The sequence below is a fragment of the Gymnoscopelus braueri genome (genome assembly GCF_963280865.1).
Source record: "Gymnoscopelus braueri genome assembly, chromosome: 16".
NCBI classification, from domain to species: Eukaryota; Metazoa; Chordata; class Actinopteri; order Myctophiformes; family Myctophidae; genus Gymnoscopelus; species Gymnoscopelus braueri.
This window is the reverse complement of record NC_137616.1, coordinates 41318236-41324235: the sequence shown is the minus strand read 5'-3', so window position 1 is coordinate 41324235 and position 6000 is coordinate 41318236. Positions and strand designations below refer to the sequence as shown.

The window sequence follows — 6000 nt, the reverse complement described above, 5'->3', positions numbered from 1 at the left end:
GTAAAAGTCCTGTATTCAACATTTTACTTGAGCAAAAGTAACTAAAGTGTCGGCATCAAAATATACTTAAAGTATCAAAAGTAAAAGTACTCTTTATGCAGAAAGTGTTTTCACAAGTTGTAAACATTTGTCAAAATCTCACATTGTGAGCTCGTTGATTGGCTATTTTCAAATAGACAAAGTATCTACAACGTTTGATTTGTAACTCAAGTTTTCAAATAATTGTAGTAAAAAGTACAATATTTGCCTCTGAGATGTAGTGGACATTCTCAAGTGAAGTGAAACTACCTCAAAATCATACTTACTGTAAATACATTACTGTAGAAGTAGTTATTTTCCACCACTGCATAGCGGTTACGATGCTTATCTCCTGAACCACATGTCTTCTAGCTGGCACACAGTAAAGTCCCTAGGGTTGATTTAACTCTTGATAGTGTACAAATGCAACCAAATGGACCCCCACGGGGGTCCCCAGTAAATTGAGGAACACTTTAAACATCTTAACCCAATTTTATTCTTTGGATATTTAAAAATAGCCGAAGCTCACACGTTTGTAGACCGGCTATTGTCCAGAAATCGTTAATTAATGTGAACATTTTGGAATACAAAAACAAAATCCTGTACGGCGGTCCCTGGCACAAATACATATTCATTCATTTCCTTGACATGAAAAAGTTTGAGAACCAGAAGAGAAAGAGAAGCAGCAGGGTTGAGCAAAGTCTATATCAGGAGTGGGCAACTGATGGAGAGGGCCACTATATTTCCACACTCACTCCAGAGAGCCACATTGCATATACTGTCGGGTAGACAACTCTTATCTCCGTATTTTAACTTTTTTCATAAATTAATGCCGTACTTCGCCATTCTATGTCACACAAAAGTAGCAAAAATAGCCGATCTACAAGCTCAAAACGCGTCGCAGCGCGATGCGTTTTGAGCTTGTAGATCTGCTATTTCTGCTTATTTTTTTAATTGGAATCCTGAATTTTGTTTTGGATATTTTGAAATCCTGAAAAGTAACATTTTTATTTAATTTCAAATGCATTTAGTTATACTTAACTTAACTTAAATGTATGAACTTAAATACAAATATATTGGACATAAAAGAAGACAATATATTTTTTATAGTCATTAAGCAACTACTATAGACCGACGTAATTAAAGCGGGTCATGTTTGCACGTTTGGAATTGTAACAACTGAAATCAATAATATATCAGTAATATCCGATATTAACCTGCGGGCCGCATTAAGTGAAGGTGGGGGCCGCATGTGGCCCCCTGGGCCGCCAGTTGCCCATGTATGGTAAAGCCAGATCAAGGGGCCAGCCTGACATATTTACAATGAGGCCAATACGGAAGAGAGACAGTTCATATAAATGGCCAGTAGGTGGCTGCAGGTGTCAGAAAGAATATTCTCTCATTGTAAGCGGATGGGTTTTTGACGAAGTTTAGACTCGATTTTCTTACCTTAATAAAAATGGTCATAAATACTATATGCTTCCAGTCGCTAGTTTAAAGTCTCCTTTCAATCATCATGATATGCGTTTTGCTAAATTATGGTCCCATTTATTTTAAAATTGACGATAAAGTAGGCTATGCTCCAGGAGGGGCGGGATGATTTGATTTGACAACCTACACAACCAATAGCATTCATTCCCCGCCCCCGCTCTTGATTGACTAGCTACCCAACCAATAGCATTCTTTGGGGATTGTTTTCCGGTTCCCTGGTCACATGTCTGGTCTCAAGCAATAGCGTTTGAGTTCCGGCGTGCCCAATGGTATATTTGAAAGATGGCGGATTGCACGTTCCTGAACAATCGGCCTCATTTACGGTCTGTAGAAACCAATGGGTGACGTCACGTTCCCTTCGTCCATTTCTTTTTACGGTCTATGAGCCAGATGTACAGGGAATTGGAGTGGCTGCTGTCCAGGGTGCTGAATATGCTGTCCGTTGTTCAATGGTGCTGAAATCATTAGGACCTCTGTGTGCTTTGTGTACGCTGTGCCATATGCTCTTAAAATGTCCCCTGGTATAGTTCACAATCTCTTTTCAACCAATGCACCACACATCCTAAAAAATCCCCTACAATTATGACACAATAACCTCTTTACGCGATGTACAACAGCAATGAAGGGAAATAGAACTTTAACCCATTAACACATTCCATGCCAGAGTTTAATCTCATAATGTACTCACCAGTGCCAGCGTTTTATTGTTGTTTTTTTGTTTTTTTCATGTCGCCACAGACCTCGCTAAATAAGTTAAAAGTGCGCGTTCATTTGGTTCTAAACACACAGCGGATCTGTGAGAAACGGCCAGCGAAAATAGTTTCCAAATCCGTGCCGCCATCTTGAAGATACAGCCGATCAACGCTAAACAGTGATCAGCGAGGAGAAAAACAACAACCGAGAAAATCGAGTTTTAAACAGGATCCCAGACAGGAAGCGGATACGATCGAAAAAAACGGAACCCGAATAATTCTGTTTCCGACCGGAAACCGGAAACGGAAATGGATCAAAAAAAATCGGAAAGTGCACCTGGGGCAAATTCAATGGGAATCGGCGGTTCGCGTAGATCTACGCGACTGGCACGCTGCGGCTTTAAATAGGTTCGCGTAGATCTACGCGATTGGCATTCAATGTGTTAAGACGTGGAACGTGCATCTGTGTTATTTTTTGATTTGAGCTAAAAAAGCATTATTTTACACTTTGGCTATTCAAAAATAGCAGATATACAAGCTCATAGCGCGGCACCGCTAATCATGAAAATCGGTGCAAATCTTTGAATATGTAATATTTTAAAGCAAACATTTTTAACTCAAATCTTTGCTTCTTGGGGGTCCCTGGAACTAAATATTTTGAGATGGGGGTCTGTGGCCAAATACATACAATTTTGACTATTATGAAGAAAAAAGTTTGAGAACCACTGATATAGAAACATTTGGGATTTAGAAGACATTTTGTAGGATCGGCCTCGGGTCTTAATGGGTTAATAAAAGTGTACTTACTTACTTACTTTAGCGCCTATTACCCCTTCTGGCCGTCGACAAGGGTTCCTCCAGCCTCTCGGCCCTGAGCCAACCTCTCCAGCTCTATCCCCAGGTGTGGCCCATTTTCTTGGCATCTGCCTCCTAGTCTCAGCGCCAGGTGTTTTCGTGGCCGTTCCTCCCTTTCTTTTCCCTTGAGGGTTTCACTGGAGGGACTGTAAAATCCCTAAAAGAAATGAAAGTGTAAAGGGACCAGAATTGCAACAAAAAATAAAAATGTCATGGATGGAAAAATAATCACCCTTTTTTAGAGTGGATTGATCCCTGATTGATTCCTATATTGATTATAAGGATTTATTAGCAGAGGCGGTGGGAATGGGTGGATGTAGCGGTGGTCCTCACTTCTCTTCCATTCTCCTCCATATTTATGTTTATATGACTCGTTAAGCTAAATGTTCTTCACCTGCTCTGATCTTAGTTTAGCTTCTAGGTTGGAGAGCTCCAATTATTCTTACGTTCTTATACACTTAAACTTAATTGAAATAAACTGCTGTAAAATGAAATTGTGTCCTTGAATTTGACCTTTTCAAAGCAGATACACGTTCCGCGTGAAGGCAAAATACATTGCTGAATCCGTACTTGTACTGTAGGTGATTTATTGATGAGAAACTGGAATAGCTGGTACAGTACATTTCCCCATTTCCTCTCCTCCTTTGCCCGTTACGAGGCACCACTGCTGAATCACTGGAGGCTGCACTGGGGTTACAATGTGCTCCATAAATTAAAGTCTAAACTAGGAAAAGGTGTGGATCTCGGCATTCACATAGAAACGACATGACTCTAACCCTAACCCTGTGGATTTCGGACTTGGTTCATATGACCCATAGCCACACCATTGGTTTCTACAGACCGTAAATGAAGCCGATTGTTCAGGAATTTCAAATCCGCCATCTTTCAATATCGCATCCTATCCTGCACAATGCAACCAGACCAATATTGGTTGTGTAGCTTGTCATTGTCAATCAAATCATCCCGCCCCTCCTAGAGCATACCCTACTTTATCGTCAATTTTAGATAAATGGGACCATAATTTACCAAAACGCATATCATGATGATTGAAAGAAAACTTCAAACTAGTGACTGGAAGCATATAGTATTTATGACAATGTTTATTAACTCTCTCAGTGCCAGACCCAGAGTTATCCCGAGTTTTAGGGTTATACCCTCAGGGCCCTATTCCAAGGGAAATTTGAACAAACCACTAATTAGGGATTTCGGACTAGGCAAGAGGCGTTTCCCCGCAAAATTCTGTATTCTATGGCACCCCCGTGACCCGCCAAACACCTGAGCTACCCGTTACATTATGCATAGGTGTGGTTTGGGCGTTACAATGATAAAACCAATCACCGTGCCAGAAGCCATTGCCTTTAAGAGAAGACTGCGCTAGCCGTCATCCCGATCCAATATATGCTCTAGCCTATCTACCTGTCTGCACTGTTGCCTGGTCTGATTATTATAAGCCACATTGGGCTTGTTTTCCTTCTTTTTTTTTATTTGATCCAAATACATTTTTATATTAATTTGTAGCCTATTGTGTTCACAATAAGCTTGTCATATTAGTCAGATCCGGAATAGTATATGAAAGCCATTTAAAATATGTATACTATTGGTACACACCAGCTGCTCCCAAATAATTAATTACATCATGTTGCGACAACGCTCCTACGTGGTACACAGACAAACAGTAGCACATGGGTATAATAAATTGGACAGTTTTAGGAAAGGTCTATAGCCTATGTACTCACGTTGGCTGTATTGTTCTATTTCCATCATTCTAATGGATTCCAGGGGTGTGTAAACATCTCTGTAGTAGCTCCATAGTTTCCTCTGAAGTGACGCAGTTAAAGTTAACTTACATCCATATTGTCCCCGTTATCTTTCATCATCCACCTTTGTTCAGTAATCCCGAACAGAGCTAAACTTTAAGTTTACATCAATCAAAGCCTCTCAAACCCAGACACATTGCTGCGATGCGTATGTGCGTCGCCTACCCAAAATAACAGACATCCAAGCTATCAACGGCGCTGCGTCATGTCTGTCGACAGCTTACAGATCTGTTATTTTGGACAGCATGCAATGAGGCGCGCGCGCCACGGAGAAGCCTAACACTAAACCAAAAATATTACATTACGTGGTCAACAACATACTAGACATGTAACTTGCTTGGAGCTTTTAATGCAGTGGTTCTCAACCTGTGGGTCGAGACCACAATGGAGCACCCAACGCCTGGCGAGCTTGTAGATCTGCTATTTTCACAATATTTATCTGTGGAACCGAGTCAAACAAAATGGGGGGGTCCCCAGTTCAAATATGGTTATTTTGGGGGGTCATGAACGTAGCGTTTACGCGGGGAATATAATAATAATATAGGCTAATATATATAATATAGGCTATAATATAATATTCACCCGCAGGCCGCAGCATGGGTTTAATGAGACAGCAGCCAAAATGAAAATCACACTATGATCCGATCATCTTATAAAAAATGTAAGTGCTTAAGATTTTAGCCCAAACCCAACGGGACCCGACCCGGGTTTTAAAGTTTAAACCATAACATGACATCTTCAGACTATTGAGCTTTCTTCATGTCTTTTTCACCTCAAAGTAAATGTTGGATTATTTCTTCAGATGAGACCACAGGCAGCGGGCCGGGCAGTAGCCTAGAAGGTAACATTGGATGTGATTTCTCCATTGCAAAAATGATTACGGTTATTCTATGAAACATATACCATAATCATTTTTAAAATGGTTATGGGGCAGTGTATATATTTATATAGCCCTATTTGCTCCAAGCTGTTTTTTAAATAAAATATAGACTGTTGGAAGAGTTAACGAATTACCAAGATTTAATGAGAAATAAGGCTTCTTTAGAAAAATGACTGACGGGCTGGGTCTAATTTGTCAATTATTAGTCGAGCCGGGCTGAAATATTTAGGGGATATGAAAGCTCTAG

At 40.4% G+C, this 6000-nt stretch overlaps 1 protein-coding gene across 1 annotated transcript in view; it reads left to right on the top strand.

The window, feature by feature from the left end:
• The window catches only part of pex7 (peroxisomal biogenesis factor 7), a 115785-nt gene that overhangs the window by 88979 nt on the left and 20806 nt on the right, over positions 1 to 6000 (top strand). The gene's annotated exons all lie outside the window — the stretch shown is intronic.